The sequence below is a fragment of the Aethalodelphis obliquidens genome, unplaced genomic scaffold (genome assembly GCF_003676395.1).
Source record: "Aethalodelphis obliquidens isolate GAN/ISIS:26980383/991018 unplaced genomic scaffold, ASM367639v1 scaffold86, whole genome shotgun sequence".
NCBI classification, from domain to species: Eukaryota; Metazoa; Chordata; class Mammalia; order Artiodactyla; family Delphinidae; genus Aethalodelphis; species Aethalodelphis obliquidens.
Window position 1 is genome coordinate 2662692 of NW_020838030.1, and position 22105 is coordinate 2684796.

Consider the following 22105-nt stretch of genomic DNA (forward strand, 5'->3'; position numbering starts at 1 on the left):
TGCGGTGGCTTCTCTTGTTGTGGAGCACGGGCTCTAGGTGCGTGGGCTTCAGTACTTGTGACTTGTGGGCTCAGCAGCTGTGGCTCTTGGGTTCTAGAGCACAGGCTCAGTAGTTGTGGCGCACGGGACTAGTTGCTCCGCAGCATGTAGGATCTTCCCGGACCAGGGCTCGAACCCGTGCCCCTGCATTGGCAGGCAGATTCTCAACCGCTGTGCCACCAGGGAAGCCCCTTGGGGTTCATTTTAAAATTACCAACACAAATCACAAAAACATGAAAAACGTGGCACTGACGAGATGGCAAAAAGCACACTTGTTTATGATATGAGAGCTGAAATAAGACAGAGTATCACTGGTTGACTTCAGCTGAGAACATGCATATTGGGAGACTCAAATTTTTCTCCTGTCTACGCATGTGCGTGTCTGTAAGTGATCCAGTACTGTGAATATCGGTTTTGGCATTACAAATACATTTTAGCCAGGAGGTGAATTTGCAAATGCAGAATCTGCCAATAATGACGATTGACTGTATATGTATATTCCCAATATCATTAACACATCTAACAAAATGAACAATAATCCTTAACATCATGTGTCTATGAAGGGTAACACAGAACCTGCATGTACTATTTGGGATATACTTATACTAAAAAAAAAAATCGTTTATCTGAAATTCAAATTCATTTGGTATCCTGTATTTTATGTGACCACCTAACAATTTATTGGGCCTTCATATGTGCCAGCCACTTTGCATCCAATCTTGACTCTCACCACAGTCCTGTGAGATAGGTGTTCTCACCAATATTTCACAGTTGAGGTTCCTTCCCTGCCCAGATTCTCAGAGCTGGGAAGTAGTGGAGGCCAGGTGAGGATCCAAATCCACAGGACCAAGGGGCTTGCATTCACTTTCATCTATCATGTGGGATACGGGAGGGCAGTGCATTGACAAAGCACAGCTTTAAACATGGAAATACAAAAATGACCCACAGCAAGTTTTGGTGGGAGGTCAGGGAAGACCCAGATGGGTTGAAGGACCCGGGAGGCTTCCGGGAAGAGGTGGCCTTTGCGCTGAGCCTGGGGAGAGCGTGGAGGAGGAAGGAGACAGCAGTCGGGGGCATAGGGCAGGCCCACGTGCCAGGAGGTGTGGGCCTGGAAGTTCTGCAGAGGGAGGAGCCGGGCTTGGCGGGTTACGAGGTCGAAGACGCCGATAAGGTCCGATAGGCAGGGCGCGGCCCGATCGTGCAGGCGCTTGAATTCCAGGCTTGGCGTTTGGACTTTACCCCGTAGACACTGGGGAGCCACTGGCGTTTCTGAGCTGGGCTGGGCGGCCTCCGCCGTCGCCTCATTGTTTTTCCCAGACGGGGGCCCGAATGAGCCCTGCAGCATTTCAACGAGGCCACTAGATGGGGATATTTTAGCAAATTTAAACCACCCAGCCTCCAATTTCCAGCGAAAACAAACACAGGGACCCAGCGAAAGGCTCCACGCGCTTACCCGCGGCACGCAACGGGAAACGCAAGGGCTGGAAATGAAAATCAAACGAGGGACACAGTTCAGCTTCTCCCTGCCGGCGAGACGAAACCTCAGATAATTTCTCTGCTGTGAAGGAGAAAGGGTCCAGGGCGTGCAGGAAAGGGCATTTCCATTTTAACAACCGCCCTGCAGACATTCTCTAGCATTTAAGCCTCACAACAGTCATTCAAAGCAGGTGTTATCATCCCATTTTACAGGCGAGGAAACTGAGACGCTGAAGGTTACATTTGCTTAATTATTTACGGAGGTGACACCAGGCTAGGAAGGGAGATAGAGTTGGCAGCAGGTGTAAGGGGTGGGCTGAGCGAGACCCCAAGGCAGTGCTTTGCTGGGCCCAGAGTCCCTAGTGCAAAGGGCGGGGCACTGCCTTTAGATCCTACTTTGGCTGCTAGAAAAACCTGTAGCGTGGATGGTGGGAGCCGCTGGACAACTACCATTTGCTCAATTCCCACTGCTTTTTAGAGATAGTCTCCCTTAATTCTCTGACAACCACCCAGTGAGTTAGGGGTTATCACACACCCATTTTTTTTTTTTTGCGGTACGCGGGCCTCTCACCGCTGTGGCCTCTCCCGCCGCGGAGCACAGGCTCCGGACGCGTGAGGCCAGACGCTCCGCGGCACGCGGGATCCCCCCGGACCGGGGCACGAACCCGCGCTCCCTGCATCGGCAGGCGTACTCCCAACCACTGCGCCACCAGCGAAGCCCTATCACACACCCATTTTACAGGTGAGAAAATCGATTCAGAGAGGTGACGTGACTTGCCCAAGGTCACACACTGGGGTTAAGCACTGGAGGGGGAAGGGGATCCCAGGTATGCCTACTCCTCCCTGTGATTAATCAAACACATTAGACTTCTGGGTAAATTTCCTAGAGAAACTTGGGCAGAGATGCCCAGGGAGACACATACAAAGATTTTCCTTTTTTTCTTAAATCGAAGCATGATGGTTTATAATAAAAAAGGGAAACAACATAAATGCCCATCCCTAGAAGAATGGACATATAAAATGAGGTACGAAGCATTCATAAAGTGGAAAAGTATTCAGCAATGAAAAGCTAGCTCTTCTATGATTATCAACATGGATAGATTTCACAAACATGTTGGCTCATAAAGGCCAGAAGCAGAACAATATGAATCCTATGATACCTTTTGTATAAATTAAAACACACCCCAAACAGTACCAAGTCCTGAGTGTATGTATAGGTATGCTAAACTATTTTAAGATAACAGGAAGGTTATGCACCAAAGTCATTAGTTATCTGTGGGACTTGGGTAGTAGATAAGGGGTTTTAGCTTTACATTTCATTTGTTAAAAAAAAAAAAATTAGAAGCAAATATATGGTTGGGACTATAGGTGACTGTTAAATTATTTGTTGTATTCATGTCTCATTTTAATCTTTGCAAAAACAGATGCTTCAGTCAAACCAATAACTACAAAGATAGAAAACTACAAAACCAAAATAATTTTCCTATTTAGGGTCAACGGTTTGAAGATGGGGGGGCGGGTGCCAGTACTCTGGGAGGGTCGGAGAGGAACCTGGGAGAAGGTGATCAGAGGAAGTGGCACGCAGGTTAGGCCGGAAATGCACAGGCCTGGCTCTGTTATGGGAATATGGCTGGTGGGGTCCAGTTCTCCAGCGTTTCCAGAGGAAGAGCCCATCCTGGCATCACACAAGTGGTCCCACCACCCTGTGACTGTCGTACCTGCCGGGGAGCAGCAGGCGGCAGGTGAGGCCATGGGAACCCTGTGAGGGGGCCAGAGAGGACCAGGACGGGGTGCAGGAGTCCCGGGAAGATGTGGCTCCTGTGTGCGAGAGAGGTGGCTGGAAGCAGTTACACCTCTGGCTTCTCTCCCTCCCTCCCTTTCCTCTGGTCATTTTCTCTGAACTCATGGTGACATGGACCATTTAATGTGTGGCCTGGAGGGGTCACGCCCACTTTCCAGAAGCAGGTGCTGCAACCAGAAACTAAGGGCAGTTCTCACTCTGTCCACCTCCCGGGGCTGCAGTGACCAGCATGGGAGGTCATGAGCGCTAACTATCTATTACTACAAAGTAATAAAGTCTTCTTTTTCTCTTTTTCCTCATCCTTTACATTTGTCATAATACACAAAATAATAAGACATACAGGTAGAGCCTAGCATTTTCCTTGTATTGGTTCATTTTCCCACTCACTTATTCCTCCTTACAGCTCTATTAGTGAATACATTTATACTCCCCATTTTGAAGGTGAGGAAATTGAGTCAGAGAAGTTATGTAATTAACCCAAGGTAACCCAGTGAAGAAGTGGCGGAGGTAGGATTTAAACCCAGGTCTGCCTGACTGCAGGGCCACTGTGCTGTACTGATACAGTAAGTTTGATGGTCTCGTATCTTATCCTAAAAAGGAGGTAAAGAGAACATTTTGTGTTTTGTTCTGTTTTTCCTCTTTCTCATGGAAATTTTCTTTGTTCCAAGTTGCTTTTGTCTTGTGTGTGACCCCCTGCAGGTCATCCCCATCTGAGCTAAGGATTGTAATTTCCTGGGTGGTTGAAGAACTCTTTGGTCCGTTCACAGGAGAGACAGGAGAAGAGGCCCAACGTGGCCCCAACCTGGCTTTCCTGCTCTCCTGGGTATGTCCGCCTCAGATGTCAAAAGGCCTGAATTCCAGGCAAACCAGGAATAATGCCCCAGTCATCAAATTTGAAACCAAAATTCAGCAAAGACATGAATTTGCTGCCAGAAAGCAAATAGCTCTTTCTTTTCTTTCTCATTTTTTTTTTCGCCCAAACAAAACATCCTCTTATGAAATATGTCCAATTTGCAATATTTACTTTCCCTTTATTTAATAACAGGAAAGGGTTTGCTGGACTTTTGTTGATTTTCGCATTTCTTATTAAAATTCTTAAGGGGGTTTTGGGGGAACTTAATCAGCAAAAAAAGGAGAAGGAAAAAAAATCTCATCTGCATTCCACAGGCCTTATTAATGGAGGAAACTTGCTGTTTGTTTAAGAGCATTTTCTGACGGGAGAAAGCAAATCGTCGTGTGTTCCAGAGCCTCTGACTCGTATTCTTGACTGTGCTTCCTTCTCAGTTGTCTCCAGGGCTCTGAATCCCTTGTTCTAAGCTTTCTGCCCAAGAAGATGGGGCTGGGCTTCATGCCCCCCTGCCAGGCTGGGAGGGAAGCTAACATTCCTTCAACATCTCAGCACAGTTCTCTGCACCCAGCCCTTGTGGCAGCCCTCACTCGGCCGATGCGGAAACGGAGGCTTAGAAGGGTGAAGTCCCATGTCCAAGCTCCCTTTCCGTGTAGCTTACACTCCTTGGGATGAAAAGAAAAGGGGTCCTAGTATTCACGGAGTCCTACATCCAACTGAGTCCTCACTGAGCAACTCTCTGAGATAACTAGACAATCTCCACCCTTCAAGGCTCAGAGAGGTAAAGTGACTAGCTTGAGGTCACACAGCTGGAGGATTGTGGCGCTGGGATTTGAGCTGTGCTCTGCCTGACTCTCACATCCACGTTTATTTTGCTTCTCTACACCTCCTCTTTGGGGCCACGAGCAGCATGATTTTCTTGTAATGAAATACATTGCTCCCCAAAAGTTAAAACTCTCTCCCCCTGAGAGGTCTTGGTCCTGCCTTCCTTGGTTCTATAATTAGACTGCAAGTAACTTCAAGGACTTTGTTTCTGCATTTTCATTCTACCAGAAATATTCATGTACATTATTATTACGTATATTATATAATTATTATAATATGTTTATTTCTAGAATAGTGCCTGATGCAGCGTAAGTCTTAATCAATGGCATTGCAGTAGTTGGGTCCCCATGCTCTCCTTCTATGGAGAAGCAGACTGAGGTCTCGAGAGAAGAAGGAATCTGCCCAAGGCCCCAGAGGTCCAGAGCCGGGTCCAGAGCTCCCTGTTCTCTGGGCTTGGTGCTTCCCCATGAGCACGTCTGCAGCAGCTGTCTTCTTGTCCATCCAGCCCCTGCTCCGTGCGGCACCGAGCTGGAGGTTAGGACCCTCAGATAAACCAAATGTGGTATCTGGTGTCAGAGTTCTCAGGGCCCAGCAGGAAGGGATGCTTGGAAAAGCTACTCTCAGAAATGTGGTAAGTGCTATTACCACGAAGGGTTTCAAGCAGGGGAGGGGGCTCAGGAAAGACTTCAGGGAGGACTGGACGTTTGAGCTGGGACTTATGGAATGAGCATGAATTGGCCAAGTCAGGAAGGGCGTCCCAGGCAGAAGGCCCTGCCTACGTGGAATATTCAGGAACCATCCAGCAGTCTAATGGGGAAGAGAAGCAGGCCTCGAAAGGAAAGTGGAGGCCAGGCTGTGAAAGGCCTTGACTGCTATCCTTGCGGACGCAGGAAGGGTTGAAGGCGGGGAGTGGCTCGGTCGGATTTGGTTTCGTAAGGTCACTCTGAGGGCCGGGGGTAGAGGAGGGTCAATAGGGCTGAGAGCCCCCTGGAAGGAAGCTGCTGCATATTCCAGGCCAGAGATCCCCAGGCCTTGCCCACCTAAGACCCTCCTTCTCCTCTCACCCTCGAAGGAAATCTCCTGTCCTTCCTGCTCCAGGCACCCTCCCAGACCACACGCTTGCCTGGCGCCCCTCTCACCGGTTTCTGGAGTTCTTATTCTTTGGGTAGCTGCTTTGCACTCTCAGGGTTCTCTCTAGTTGTGGATCTTAACCTTCCGGCAGTCAGAGAGCTCTAGGAGAGCCGAAGGAAAGGCTTGGAAAATTGCTCAAGGATAGAACTGTTCCAAACGTGGAATGTGTGTGGAGTCTCACGGACCCCCTGAAGCTGCTTTCACTTATGGGAAGGGGCAATTCCAAGACAACGAGAGAGAGGCAGACACCCTAAAGTTTACCAGCTACACTCTGTAAATCCCTGGGGAATGCGGAGGCGGTCCAAGGAGGCAAAGGAATTAGGACGGAAGACCGCCTCGAGAGTTCAAGCATTGACCCAGGAGGGCTCCGAGGCCAGAGGGAGCCCAAGATGAATGTAGTAATTTCTAAATAGTAATGTTTCTAGAGAGAGAACGTGTCCATCTGAAGAAGGGCCAGGCAGCCAGGGAGGCGGAGGACAGAGAAGGAAGGACGCCATCCCGGCCAAGGATTCAGTGGACCCCGGCAGCAGGTCTAGCTTGCTCCGATGCCCTGAAACCCTGGAATCGCATAACCAACCCCTCTCTTCTCTCATTCTGTGCTCACCAAGCATCGTTCTGATTAGAATTTGGCCTCCCGTGCAGTGTGCCTACAGGGAGTAGGGTGTTGGCTGGAGGACACGTGTATCCGGTCCCTTTGGCAGTTATATTTCTTGTTGTAAATTAGTAAATTGGGAACAGACAATTCACAGAACAAGCAATACAAATGACTAAGAAGCACATGAAAAAAATGTTCATCCTCACCAGTATTCAAAGAAATGTAAATTCAAACCAAAACCGAGATTGTTTTCTACCTACTAAATTAGAAAGGATTTCTTTTTTTAAGTGAATACATATTGCTGGGAAAGGGGTGATGCAAGAGGCACCCCCATGTGCTGCTGACGGGAGCCTAATGCTACCTGCTGGGCTCTTTAAACTCCTGCAGCGGACAACCATCAAGCCCATCGTGGAAGGAGTGGCTGGAGGGGCTCTGCACGAATCTGCTCACCAAATGTTTACTGAGCACCTATTACGCACCAGGCCGAGGAGGGGCCACACGGAAATCTTAGCCCAAATGCCAAACGGTCCCAGACCACGAGGGAGGCTGGAGGCCAGTTCCTGGCGGGCCGGAGGCGGAGGAGATGGAAGGGAAGGTGAGGGGGAGAAGAATCAGCTCCCCCCCACCCCCGACCCTGCCCTACAGTTCAATTCTCTCCTCTTTCCAGGTCAGCCTCAGGCTCTCGGTGGACCACTGGGCCTTTCCTAGAACTCCCACCCCTGAAGATTGATTTAACTGGTCTGGGATGGGTCCAGGCAGTATTCCAGGCCTTTCAGATGTGCGGCCTGGGCTGAGAACCACCGAGAAAATGGAAAATAAGAAACGCATACAAGTCGCGGTTAAGAGCTCCGGCTTGAGGGCCCCCAGACGTGGGTCAAGGGCCGGCCACTCACCGCCTGGGTCACCTGTGGCAGAACGCACCCCCCTTTGGGCCGCTGTTCTCTTCTCTGTCGGACAGAGATCAAATATGCCCTCGTGGGGAAGACGACACGAAGCAAAGCGTGTAGGGCGCTCGCCGGCTGGGTGATACTCACTGTCACGGTGCCTCATCAGCCAGGTCCCATCGCACGCTCCATCTGGCCGGAACGAGGGACATGGGCTCCCAAGGCCTCTGAAAACCGTGCGGGAAAAAGACTCGAGGCTGAAACAGCTCTGACCGACCACTTGATATCTTTTCTGTGAACTGGGAGACAATCCCCATGGTTTTTACTTGAGCTCCAGGAATTCTTGTTCCAGCTGACTGTGCAGCTTGGGAAGTAACAACCTGATTCTAGCCCAAGAGTCCTGAGGCAGGAAGGGATGGAGCCGGGACTGGGCTGGCTTTCCAGCGCCGAGATCTGCTGTCCCCACTTCCATGAGGACGGCCACCAAGAGCACCGGCCCTCAGACCTGAGTGGGCCAGTTCCACCTCTCACTAGCTGTGTGACCTCGGGCAGGGGGCGACTTCACCCCTCTGAGCCTCAGCGTTTCCTCTCTAACGTGGAAGTAACGCTGGTCGCTGCCCCGGCTGGCTCTGGGGGAAGATGAACGGAGTTGACGCCAGCACGGCTCTGAGCTGGGGATCTGGTGCAGGCGACGGCCTCTGTGGATGGCGGCCACGTGGGCCTCTCCCCAGCCACGACCGGCCCTTCCCACAGCAGTGGGATGCCCTGGTGGTGCTCTCCCCACACGTGGTGCTTAGGGTGTAATTGTTCCTGTGGGTGTCTTACCAGGGCCGGGGCTGATTGACACGTTTCTCTCAATTCTGTGGTTCACCATCGTATTTAGCTGCTGCTCAGGGAACCTGTGGGGAAGGGAACTGACCCCTCTTCCTTCCCAGAGGAGAAGATGAGGGTTTACCGAAGGCTGATAGTGGGGCAGCTGATCACGTGCTGGACGCTCAGCTTGCTGGCTGGGGAAGGCCTGGGCAGTGACCTTTAATGGGGGGGCGGGTGGAGGGAAAGGTGGACACTCCCAGTGACACCAGCCGGCGGTGGTGAGGCTTGGCACGTGGCCCCAGGACCAGGGTGAGCAAGGGGAGGGGAGGGGCCGAGCAGGTAGAATTCATGCCGTTGCCGGTAGTGACTCATCTGTGCCAACAGGCTGGTGAGACATAGAGAAACTCGGGTATGGGAAGATCAATGGGATAAATGCGTTAGAGAGTTCTTTGAAAATGGTAAATTGACCTAAGAGCAAGGGCTTTGGCTTCAAACAGAGTGGGATTCACAGCCTGCTTCTGCAACTCTCCTGTGACCTTGGGCAGGGACTTCACCTCCGGGGGCCTCAGTTTGCTCATCTGAAAGGAGGGGGCAGGAGGGGGACTGCCTCCGAGGGTTGCTCTGAGGATTAAACGACGTGTGGATAATGTGCAGGGCACGGTGTCTGGAGAGGACCACCCACAGCAGCTGCAGTGCCGGTGAGGAAGCAGTAGGGCAGTCGGCCAGGATGGCCTTCCTCACTGAGTCTCCCCAGCCAGTTGGTCTCCATCCTTCAGCCCTGCCCGATTCCCCTGGACGGAAGGCCCTCTCCCTTCTCCACAATCTCAGGACATTTATCTAAGCCTCTCCCACAGCCCTTATCAGCCTAGGCCTGGCATGCGCTGCTGTTTAGCGAGCATGCCTTAGTCTTGTGAAGACCTGGTGGCCTGGGCCTTACTCATCTCTGTGCCCACTGGACCCGGCACTCAGCCTCCAGCCTCTCCAGAGAGGCAGGGACGGCAGCTGGGGGGTAACTGTCCGTGTCCTGATACCAGAAAAGAATAAGTCCTTTGCAGTAATGAAAACAGGAAAAAAGGAATTTGTAAACGCGTTTTCAAAAATGCTACAGACTTCTTTTTGATTGGTACACTTGAATTCATTTTCAAAGTGAACACAGTTTCCTGTTTCTTTCGTTTTTAGGCTGTGATATAAATTCAGTGAATGAGAACTTCCCACAACCCACAAGATGATAAGTCCACCTGGAATGTTTGTGAAAGAGCCCGGCGGAGAAACCTGGCTCGAATGTAGAAAGCCTTATCCGCCCGCCATCAGCAAAGGCCAAACAGATGAAACGCAAAAGCATCCATTCTCAAAGTCTGGAGAATTCTTGGGCTCCCACCTGTGTGCCGCTGGGGTTTTCTTCAATAGGAAGGTCTGGGGACTTCCCTGGTGGTCCAGTGGCTAAGACTCTGGGTTCCCAATGCAGGGGGCTGGGTTCGATCCCTGGTCAGCTAACTAGATCCCGCATGCCGCAGCTAAGACCCAATGCAGCCAAATAAGTAAATAAATATTTAAAGAATAAAAAGAAGGTTCTGGAAATACTTCGAACAGAACTGAACCTCTGCTTGGACCATTATGGATGTCTCCAGAAACAACCAACAAACCAGGAAATAAAAGCACTCATCTACCAAATATTCATTGAGCTGAGAAGACTTTCTTCCTTCCTTCCCTGCCATGCTCCCCTCCCCTCCCCTCCCCTCCCCTCCCTCCCATCTTCTCTCTCAGTGTGGTAACTTTCTGCCTGGTAATCTTCTAAACCTAACTCTTCAGGTCAGAAACGCCCATGGTGTTTCTGTCCCCTTCTTCTTGCCTGTCACGGGGTAAAACCCCTGCTCCTCTGAGCTCCTGATCTGCAGCCAGTATAACCGGCCGGAGGGTCACGGGGTGAACAGCCCAGCTCTGGCTGTCGGCCCTCGGGCAAGCCCTGTGTCCTCCCCGCCCTCTGCTCTCTCCTGGCGCAGGTGCGGTATGAGCAGGTGACACGCTGGCCCTTCCGGCTCTGCCATTGTGACCCCGGCGAGGCCACCTGTGGGTCTGGAGCCCAACCAACCGGGGTCCCTTCCCTATTCTACACTTATGGCTGGGTGGCCTTGAGCAAAGTACACAACCACCAGCGGGCACCCGGGGGTCCCCTGTGGGGTCGTGGTGGGGATTAGGTGAGATGCTACAGACTAAGGTTTACTCTGGCGCGGGCACAATAAGCGCCCCATAAGTGGTCTGTACTATTTCTGTCACGCAAAAGAGGGCACACCGGCACGTCAGACCCGTCTGACGGCGGGGTCCAGCCCTGGGTCTGCTCTCTGCCGATTCACCGATGCAGCAGCTCTATCTGCCAGCCGTGGGGCATCTTATGATCGGACACCGTGAAAAGATGAGGTGCAGCGGCTTCCAGAGGCGCTCGGTCCAGGTCAGGGCGATGTCCCCACAACCCTGGGCGCCCAGGGGTCCCCCAGGCTTGGTGCAGGGGTGGACACATCAAGCCGAGCAGGTTGAGTGAACAAGTCAGTCCTGAGTGCCTAACAGGGGACTGGAGAGCACATGCCCAGCCTACAGGCAAAGAGATCAAATACGGTTTTCAAACGCTGCCAGCCGAACGGGATTCCACAGCCCGATCTGATGTGCAGACCTAATTACGGGGCTCCTTACCTTGGGTGCATGCTTCTGTCGGGCTGGAGTCACGGACCTCTTCACCACTGTGTAATTCACATACCACAGGACTCACCCTTTCCAAGTGAATGATTGTGTTTTAAATATATTCACAGAGTTGTGCAACCATCACCACCATCAATTGTAGAACATTTTCACACCCTCCAAAGAAACTTCTTACCCACTAGTAAAATCATTCCTCATTCTCTCCTCCCTCTCACTCCTGGCAACCACTAATTTACCTTCTGTCTTTATAGATTTGCCTATTCAGGACATTTCATAAAAATGATTCCCACAAAATACGTGGTCTTTTGTCACGCCCTTCTTTCACTTGGCATAATGTTTTCAGAGTTCATCCATGTAATAGAACATCTATTAGGACTTCATTCATTTTTTATGGCTAAATAATATTCCACCATAGGCACAGGCCACATTTTATTGATCTGTTCATCTTCTGATGGACCTTTCAGTTGTTTCCACCTTTTGGCTACTGTGAATACTACTACTCTGAACATTCACATACATGCCTTTGTGTAGATATATGTTTTCATTTCACTTTTGAAAGTACACAGGGGGCTTCCCTGGTGGTTCAGTGGTTGAGAATCTGCCTGCTAATGCAGGGGACACGGGTTCGAGCCCTGGTCCAGGAAGATCCCTCATGCTGCGGAGCAACTAGGCCCGTGAGCCACAACTACTGAGCCTGCGCGTCTGGAGCCTGTGCTCCACAACAAGAGAGGCCGCGATAGTGAGAGGCCCGCGCACCGTGACGAAGAGTGGCCCCCACTTGCCACAACTAGAGAACGCCCTTGCACAGAAACAAAGACCCAACACAGCCAAAAAAAAAAAAAAAAAAAAAACCCAAAACATTTGAAGCCCTTTAAAAAAAAAAAAAGAAAGTACCCAGGAGTGGATGGCTGGGTCATATGGTAAAGTGTATATTTAACCTCACAATAAACTGCCAATGTGGGTCCCCATGTACCATTTTGCATTCCCATTGGGAGTATATGAACGATCTAGCGGTTCCACATTCTCACTAACACTTGCTACGGTCAGTCTTTTTAGTTTTTGTCACTGTGATGGAGGAAGAGAGGCAGCTATAGTTTTACCTTGCATTTCCCCATCCTCACTCTGAATCACACGGTCAGCTGCCTGGCCAGCGCCAGCCCCCAAGGGGTCCACAGTTGGTGTCAGGGCCTGAGAGACTGCAGTAGCCTTAGCTTCAAAGCCTGTCTCCACTGATCCCTTGGGGTAAACAGAGGCAAGTGGGTGTTGGTGGTGGAAAAATCAGGGAAAGAAAAGAGTGTCTGGGTGGGTGGGGGAGCCGGACGGAACGAAGTGAAGAGCTGACTCAACTCTCAGTTTCCAGGTTGGCTGCCTTTGTTTTTTCAGCACATTGGAATCTCCTGGCTACTAGTCTTTTATTTCCTTTAATTAGCCTTCCCCACTGACAGCGACGGGTCAAGATTTCTAGGAAGTGCTCTAGACAACTGCCTGACAGACATCCATCCCAAGGAGTTCATTCCTTAGAGCTGAAACGCATCCTCTCTCTCATCCTCAGAGCTGACTCTAGGGGCCGGTGAAACAGTTGTACTTCGGTGCCCTGACTTTTCATTGAAACTTTACCTCCAACACAAAAGAAGCGTATTATTTACAAAGTATCTCTATCGCCTAGAAAATATCTTCCTGGGAAGAATTAAAACAGTTACACATTAAAACCTCTTAAAAATGCAGGCACGCATCAGCTGCCTCTAGTGCAGACTCGTTGGGCGTCTATTGGGTAGGAAAACAAGCTTCTAAAGCTTGAAGGCACAGTTGACTTCCTTGAAGGACACTTTGTTGTAAACCTGGGCATCCTCGGAGATTCCTTAAAGAACAACAGTCCACACAGTTACCACTGTAGGGAAGGACATTTCCTAAAAGTGGTGAGGAAATTTTAAGAGTTTAGAGCAAAATACTCAGAAATCATTTTCGAACTGACTAAGTTTCTATCCCCGGGCAGGAGACAGATCTATAAAGAAGTAAATGATAAGACAGCATGGTAGCTGTTAACGACAGAGAGGACAGGGCACTGTGGAAGCACAGAGGAGAAAGCAACTGTTTGGAGGAGGTTTAGGGCTGTCAGAGAGAAAAGGGGATATTGAAGTCGAGCTCTGAAAGATGAATAGAAGTTTGTTGGAAGATAAGAGAAGGAACCACCCACCTGTTGGAAGAACATACGTAAGACACCAAGATGTGAAACCATGTCCAGGGCTCAGCCGAGATTGCAACCACCCAAACGCCCCGGGCACCACCTCCCTGGTACTCGAACCTTTCACGACTCAGTGGCCTAAGCCTGGTTGACAACCCAGCTCCCCTAACAGCTATGTCAACTCTGGGAGGCAGGCGGGTCAGGGCTGGTTAGACCCTTGCTTTTCCAGAGGAGGAAAACGAGATATAGAGAGGGGCCGGGGCTTGCCCACGCTCGCAGGATTAAGAAAGGGTAGAGTCAGAACTCGGATGAAGGTCTCCAGGTTCCCAAGTCGCTTTTCTAAGGTGCTTCTCACAAAGGGTCAGGAAAACAAACGCTGGACCGTGTGTTAAACCTACATTTTCTTACTTGAAGTCTCAAGACTGCTCCCATTTTGCAGATGAGGAAACTGAGTTTGATTACTTGTAGCAAGAGCTCTGTCCACCTGAGGCCTCGCACACACACCAAGCTGCCTTCCCATATCTGAAAAGAGGCTGGATCAAAACTTCTTTCCACACTGGCAATGGTCAAGGCTGCTTTGCTGAGCAAGGACTGATGAAGACACAGGCCTCTGGAGACGGTCATATTTTCTGCATCGACGTGGCAAATCACTTGCAAAATACCACGGTATTGAGTGGGCTTTTTGCAACAGAGCTCTTGTGACAAGGCAAAGAGGCCATAACGCTCTGGGACTCGTGCGCCTTTTGAAAAATCATCATTTTTTTCTCTTTTTGACAAATAACTCAGATCCCGGGCCAGCGTCAGAGCAGCCAGGGGAAGTTGCCCTTCCCCCTGGCGGCACCCACTTCCTCCCAGGCCCAGGAGAGTGCGGCCTGGCTGCTATCTCCCAGGCCGCTGCTCTGTGAGCCGGTCCCAGGTACCCGGAGTTTGTTTTATGGATGGGTCTGTCGTGAGTCAATATGATAATGTTTCCTGTGAGAACTTTATTTCCCTGCATTGTTTGCGAGGTCTGTGTGTGTGTTGGAGCACGTACTCATCACCACAGAGGCTGTGCGCCTGTGCGCCTGTGCCCCGGCGACGGGACGCCTCTGGGGGTGGGGGGTAGGGGCCCAGGGAGACCAGAGGCGGGTTGTCCCCGTCGCCTCTGGGGCCGCCTGGGATGCTTCTGAATAGTCTCACTAGGGCTGGAGACGACCCTCTCGTTCAGCTTTTAGCTCCTTGATCTGTAGGTGGGGAAACCCACAGAAGTCGCAGGACTTGTCTGAGCTGAAGCAACCAGTGGGGAGGCACGTGATACAAGCAGGGAGCTCGCCGGTCCTGGGTTCAAATTCTGACATTGCTACTTGTCACTCTCAGCAGCTCAGACTGCCAAATGGGGTTAATACTCGCCCCACAGACCAGCGGTGAGCGTTAAATCAGAAAACAGGTCCACAGCAGGGGCCACAGCAAAGTATTGTTGCTTCCCCCCATCTTCTGTGGAATACAAGTTGGGGCTGGAGCTGCAGCAAGTGCTACACAGCAAACGCCTCAGGTGGGCGCCTGAGGACCCCAGAGGCATCAGCGCGCCTGGCCCACACTGGTCCTCCTCGGACCATTTCATCAAAACCGGTGGACTCCTGAGGCTTCCAGAACAGAGAGGAAATGGCCCCGGGTGCTGAGAGATGGCTATCAGGATTAGTCAGTAGCTTGGCCAAGAGTTTTAAAGAACAAACTATAAGTTGCCCTGGTTCTCCTTAACTTCCTAGCCCACCGCCTACCTCCTTCTCTGCCCTCTGCCCCCTCTCCCCACCGCGCCGTATCTGGCGCTCAGTGATGGCCCCACGTTCGCGGTGCTGAGCTTCCCTGCCTTGCCTGGGTGGCCCCCCTGGTAACTCTTCCAACTCTCATTTCCTTCTTTTGCAATTAGGGAAATTTCCCAGTGGATTTTGGTTGTTTTGGTCTGCCCAGCATGTATCTCCCCTTCTTCTAGAAGCAGAACCCAGTTTGGGTTTTGAGCCCCTCTCTGCTTCACTAAATGCAGTCTGTTAATGGAAGGGCCCCAGCCAAGCCAATCAGATGCCCTTCTCCTGGGGTCTGCATCTTGAGGGGGAGTAACACAAGGAACGAGAATGGTTACAGTGGCCTGGTCCCGTAGAGGCTTCCTAAACAGATGAGCTGGGTCTGTTGCGTAGACCCGGGACCCATCCTTCCTGTGGCATGAGCTGCGAGTCCCCTGCGAGCCTTCCCAGTAAATTTCGTTTGCCCTAAAGTTACACCCTAAGTAATACACAGTGTGCATATACGCTGTGCGTCCGACGCCATTTAGGTCTGAAAACAAGTTGATGTCTTGCCTCCTCAGCTTGTCCCCTGAGCAGGGACCGAGCCATTTATTCATTCACTTTTTAAATTAATTCAACAAACCCTTACCAGGTACCTACTCTGTGCATCCGTGCTGGGAGTTGGGGTTCAGAAATGAAAACATGGGATTTCCCTGGCAGTCCAGTGGTTAAGACTCTGTGCTTTCACTGCACAAGGGGCACGGGTTCCATCTGCGGTCGGGGAAGTAAGATCCGACAAGCCATGCAGCATGGTTTAAAAAAAAAAAAAAGAAAGAAAGAAAGAAATGAAAACATAATGCCCTCCTCCAAGCAGCCCCAAGTCGTGTGAACACGGAGAGAACGTACAAGGCGACCCTCCCGCCACGCACCGACTCATCTCACGGCTCCCAGGGGCACCTGCTATGGGCCACGTGCTGGGCTGGGGTGGCAGCAGAGAAGGTGGCATCCCTGTCCCCACAGAACCCACAGCCGGCTGCGCAAAGTGAACTAAAATGACCTCAGAATTCCACAAGGTCAGAGTCTGAAGGCCATCCAGAGTCCAAGTGGCCCGATGGCTTTCAAACAATCCTTTGGGGTCCTGAGGGTTGAATGTCGCTGTTTCATGAAACATTCTAGTTCTTTACGCCTTGATTGAGGGATAATTTACATACCACAAAATTCACCCGTTGTAAGTATACAATTCAAGGTCTTTTAGAAAAGACGTCACCACAATCCACTTTTAGAACGTTTCCCTCGCCCTACGAAGTTCCCTCCTGCCTGTCTGCAGTCCACAGCTGCTTGAAGCATTTTATTTTTTTACAGAAAGCTAAAGGAACATTTGAGAACCAGTGATCTGTTCTAAGCCACTGATTCTCCAGGTGGGGAAATGGAGGCCCAGAGAGGAGGCAGGGCCTACAAAGGACACGGAGCGAGGCAGGAGCATCGCTGAGATTCAACCCCAGGACAACCTGATCTCAAAGCCCAGGTTGTAAGCCCTCGGTCAGCGCGGAGCAGCGGGGAAGCGTCCCAGAATCCCGCAGGCTGAGCTCACATCTTGGCTCCACCATTTACAAGCCCTGTGACCCTCTGGACCTCAGTGTTTTCCTCAGCAAGTGAGGGGAAGAACGGTACCTCGTGCAAGGGTTGGGGTGTGGATTCCCCGAGATCTCGCATGCAAGGCCTCGGCACAGCGCAGGGCGCAGGGTGAGCCCTCAGAGAGAGTTGGCTAATGATGGTCGTTTCACCATCTCGCTGTCTCCCAATCTGCCCTCAGAAATTTGGAAGTGAAAAAGACAGTGACTAAACAAACCAGCCCAGGCCCCAGATGGAAATGCCTGTACATAGGCGGCTTTCTAAGAACATGGTGCAACACCCGCCCTGGGGCATCATCGCCCTGTTTGCAGATGGAGCAACTGCCAGGGTTAGGGGGTTGCTCAAGCAGCCTGGACCCGGCAGGGAGACGCAATGCCTGCTGTGCCGTCCTCTCCGCTCTCAGCGTTTCCCAACAGGCACACAACAGACACATTTCATCAGCGACCAGGGATCCTGGCTCCCCGCCCACCCCCCGCCCAGAGGGGCCAGAGGTGGGATTCTGGGGGACCTCAGGAAGGACCGGGCCCTGCCTCCTGCCCTGCCCCAGCCAGCACTGCTCAGCCGTCGCAGGGGCCTCTGCACCACATGGAGATGGGGCAGGGCACCCAGGAAGGAAGAGGACTTATCACCAGGCGCACGCTTTGCGTGTATTATCTGTCAGCCCAAGAAGGAAGCTATTAATATCACGCCCCGTAACAGTTGAGGAAACTGAAGTTCAGAGAAGGGGGCTGTTTGCCCTGGTAGGGAGCTTCCACGAGAGGTGGAATTAGGTCCAGGTAACACTACGAAAAGAGTGATTTATTTTTCATATTTTGGACACATAGGAAAGAGTTCTGCCTTTGAAGCTAAGTGGATGCGACTTTCAGGCCAGTTGCTTAACCTGAGACTTCGTTTTGGGGAAAGCACTGCCCGGGTTGCGAGGTTGCCATAGTGATGAGCTCCTGTTTGTAAAAAGCATCTGGCGCGGTGACTGGGTATTGACTGAGCTCCTCTGAGCGCGGGGCATGGAGGATTCTCAGCTAAGACAACACCTCCAACCCAGAAAGTTCCAGTCCCTGCGACGGACGGCCAAAACCCTACGGGAATCTAAGTTCCCTTTTGACGAGGATTAGCATAAAAGTGCTATGGAAGAACTAAGGAAGGACCCAGGGAGGGTTTGGGCCTCGAACGCCAAACGGACCGGGGACAGCTGGAGAAGGCTTCGTGGCCCTGTGTGGCTAGACTGGGAGGTGAGGCTGGAGAGGCCGGCTGGAGTCAGACTGTGAGGGTCTTCAATGATGCTTAAGATTTGTAATCTTATCCTGTAGGTCACAGAGAGCCACTGAAGGTGTCTGGGCAAGGGAGTGACCTGGCCAGAGGGGCCTGGATCTGCTGGCAGCTACACCGGAGTCGACAGGGAAAATGAGTTTCCTTTAGGCCCCTTCCCTGAGTTCTCCAATTGAATGAAAGCGCAAATGCCAATTGAGAACCCGCGATGTGCTGGGTACCTGCTGGATTTAGAAATGACTTAAATACACGTAGAGTTTTTACGAGGTGACTCAGTTTTCAGAGAGCAGATGATAATTCAGGGAGCGGGCAGCACTGCTGAAACCCGACACTCATGAGAGGTGCAGCCACCAGCAAAGACAGAAGCAGAGGTACCACAGGCCAGTCAGGGGAAGGGAGGAGTTCGCGTGTCAGGGCCACTTGGTTTAGGGGCAGACAGCTCTGCACTAGCCGCTCTGTTGGGGTTCATCCTGATGACACTGGCAATGAGAAAAAGTCAGCGATGGTCTGGACACCATGTTGGCCAAGGCAGGGATCGCTCATTTTATGGCTACCACGAATCTAGATGCAAAAAGCACGTAAAAAGAAAGGTGATAGAAGCAGTTCCTTCCTCTGGGTCCTTCCTCTTGACGACCTGTGTGGCCTGAATCAGGCTCCAGCTAACCAGATCGACTGGGTGAAGCCACAGGAGGGGCTGGGGCACTGAGAAGGCCACTCTTTTGCCACTGGGGTCACTGGGTTAGCCATCGGACACCCATCATCCACCTTTACTTCCTTCAGACACTCCAAGACCTCCCACATCTGTACCGCCTGGTCTTGGGCTGCCTTGCACAGGTGGTGTTGCCACTAACCAGGATGCTGGCTTTCGGCGGCCGGCCTCGGGCTTGCCCACACCCCAGATGACGCTGAAGCTTCTCCGGGTTCTCCCCACCACTCCACGGCGGCCACAGACACCAGGTCTGCCCTTAAGCTCGGGCTGACACTTGCTGCTCTGGGCCCACAGAGACGCACCCCAGAAGAAGCCTCTATGTTGCACCAATGGAGATGAGGTTTGGGGACAGATGTCTTCCATCTAACTTCCTACCTCTTGGTCAAGAGTGGCTCCTGCTAAGTCCCTGGCCGCTTCCTCCCGGGATCCATCAAGGGCAGACGCAGCGCCTGAGCCCACGGCGCTTGAAGACCAGCCAAGCGCAGCGCACACGGCGGTGACCCGAGCCACCCCGTCTGGAGGCCCTACAGTCCGGGGTCCTTCAGCCTTAGGATTTCAAACGAGGGCAAGGCCAGCGAGGGCTGGAGGGGCCAGGAAAGTAGAGGAGAAGGAGAAGAGCTTGAACAGGAGAAAAAACATTAAGGAGAGAGGGAATGGAAAGAGGTTACAAAAGAGTGCCACTGTGCATTTGTTTGTTATGGGCATTTGCCGCGGGCGGGACACCGTGTGGGCATTAACTCCTGACTCGTTCTTACTGCTGTAGGAGATTCCAGGAGGAAAGAGAGGTTGCATCTCCACCTCTCCACATCAGCTTCTCCCAGAGAAGAATTTACTGGCCTTTTCTCCCCTAGAGCCTGTGCTCCCAGAGGTGACGGTGCTGGATGGCTCTGGATGGAAGGGGTAGAAGTGGGAAGGAAGGGGCTGTGTCTCCAGAGACTGGGGACCTGGGAGGTGGCCTGGAGGCGGCTGAGCTGCTGATGGGCCTACGGCACGGAGGCCGGGGAGGAGGGGTGGATACTGGAGCAGTGACTGTGACTGGGGTGGGGTGGGGGGGACCTGGGTCAGGGAACCCTTCCACCCTGGCTGGACCTGCGGGTTCAGAGCCGCCCGCCTCTGAGAGACCAGCGAGTCCTGCACACGTGGCCACGGGAGCGTGAAGACCAGAGGCCCTGCTTCAACTTCCCATGTTCGCCCACCCTGAAAACATCCTCATCGGATTTAGAGAGAAAACATGTTGACGCTCATCCTCAAGCACCGTGGCACAGCCTTGCCTGCATCACCTACAGCAAAGAAATGTCGATGGAGAGGAAATTCCCACCAAAGGCCGGCAGTGGCGGCCACGTCTGCTTTTGTTCTGCGTCATCCAACGTTTGCGCTTTGTCTATCATGCACAGGAATTATTTTTGTCATAATATTTTTTTAGATGATGAAGCAGGTTTCCAAACAGCATTTTGGTAAAAAAGACATTTCTGTAAAGGTATGCATGTGTCCACGTAGACTGGGAGTTTGGAAGATGTGAACGGCGCTTGCCTCTCCGTGTCATGTTGTGGTTAATCCGTAACTTCTCAGTTTTCGTTTTGAAATAAATATTTGAAATAAATAGAGAATTTCATTCTCTATTAACTATATATTTTTTCTAAAATAAAATGAATTGCACAGTAAAGAAAAATAAATGAAAGATTGTTCCCTCCAGCCCCAGAAGAAGGACACGGGGGTGGGGATGCTCTAAGTCCGGGTCCAGAGGTGATGTGGAGCCCGGCCAGGGCTGAGGTGGACGGTCCCCACGGGAGCCAGTGTGGAGCAACGACATTGGGCCGGCCAGGGAGGGACCGGATTCCAGTGGCTGTGTGTCCGGCAACCCTCATCCATCCCGGCATGAGTGCTTGCATCAGACCTGGGAGAAAGTGCCCTTCTCTGCCCCTGCAAAGTACACACCCCGAGGCCTAAGCAGACCCCCTCCTAAACGTCATGTGTCACGGCCTGAGCTGGGACGCTGATCGTTCGTCAACAGGCGTTTCTCGGGTCCCTGTCGTGCTGGGCCCTGGGATGCAGAGATGAATGAGATAGGTTTGGTGGAAGGAGCGGGGCTTAGAAGATCCACTCCACCTCTCCATGGTGTGCAGCCTTCCACACGTTACTTCACCTCTCTGGGCTTCAGGGCATTTCTCTGTAAGAATGAGGACAGTGCCACCGGCCAGCAGAGTCAAACAGGATCACAGCATATGCGAAGCCCCCAGCGTAGATATGGGCACAGAACAGACTGGTCAGCAGAGGTCAGGCTCCCCTGTCCTCCTGGGTTTCCTGCAACTTCAGAGCCCGGGGGAAGAGACGGACAGACAAAAGAATATTTGCATAACAACAGTAACAATGCCGGCAACCATGACAACGATGATACCATTTATTACCCATTTAGTTTGTGTCAATTCCTGTGCTAGGAGTATGAACAAATTACCCTGAGAGGACAGGGTTACCATTCCTGTCTTCAGGAAATGATGCTGACGATCAAAGAGGTGAAGTCACCTGTCCAGGGCCGCTAGAAAGGCAGGGGTGGACTGGACTCCAGATCCGCCTTGCTCTTTGCCATGAAACTATACTCTTCTCCAAGCCGATCAATGCCAACACAGAGGTCTGTCCAGGGCGTTAAAGGAACACAGGACTGAGAACATGGTGAAGGGGGCCGGTGGCATCGAGGGCGGCTTCTCAGAGGTGATGACATTTACGCGGGGCCTTGAGCCGTCGGTGGGAGTGCACCAGGCTCCGTGTTCAGCAGATGCGAAGGTGAATAGATGGTGACTGTCCCGCTAAGGGGTGCCCAGGCTCTCGTGGAGGTCAAGATCCCGGCTACGGAGTACCTGAGCCACATCCCCCTTTCAGGGCAGCCCGCAGCACAGATTCTTAGGCTGCTCTAGGCGGGAGGAAACTGAGACTCACACAGGCTGACAGGCTTTGCCCGAAGCCACAAAGCTTGCAAGTGGCAGCGCTTGAAGGCCACTCTCTCAGACACCTAATGGCCCATGTTTAACCCCTGGGTGAAACTGCAAACCTGGACGGCTGCTGCAGGAAGCACCCTGTGGTCAATGCAAAGAAAGGGCCTCCCCTCTGACCACGCACCCTTGGGGCAGAGATCCCCGTCCTTAGAACAGAGGCGCAGCCTGCAGAGGGGGGTCTGAGAGTCCCGGAGCCCCGAGTTCCGATGCTGACTCAGGCCCTAAATAACTGTGACTGTGGATGTCATCGCCCCCCTCGGCCTCAGTTTCCTCACCTACAAGGGAGATGACGATACCGCCCCCGTCCCAGGAATGCTGTGAAAATATGAAATAATGTATATTCGGCGCCCTGGCCTGTGGCTGCCACTCAGCGGATACCCAATAAACGCTTGTTGTGTTTGTATCTAAGGAGCCCAGCACTGTTTATCGGGGCCTCTGACTAGCAAACCCTTGACCCAAACCATTACACA

The 22105-nt window shown here is 52.0% G+C and overlaps 1 protein-coding gene across 15 annotated transcripts in view; it reads right to left on the reverse strand.

The window, feature by feature from the left end:
- The window catches only part of LOC113613285 (peroxisome proliferator-activated receptor gamma), a 231601-nt gene that overhangs the window by 63551 nt on the left and 145945 nt on the right, over positions 1–22105 (reverse strand). The gene's annotated exons all lie outside the window — the stretch shown is intronic.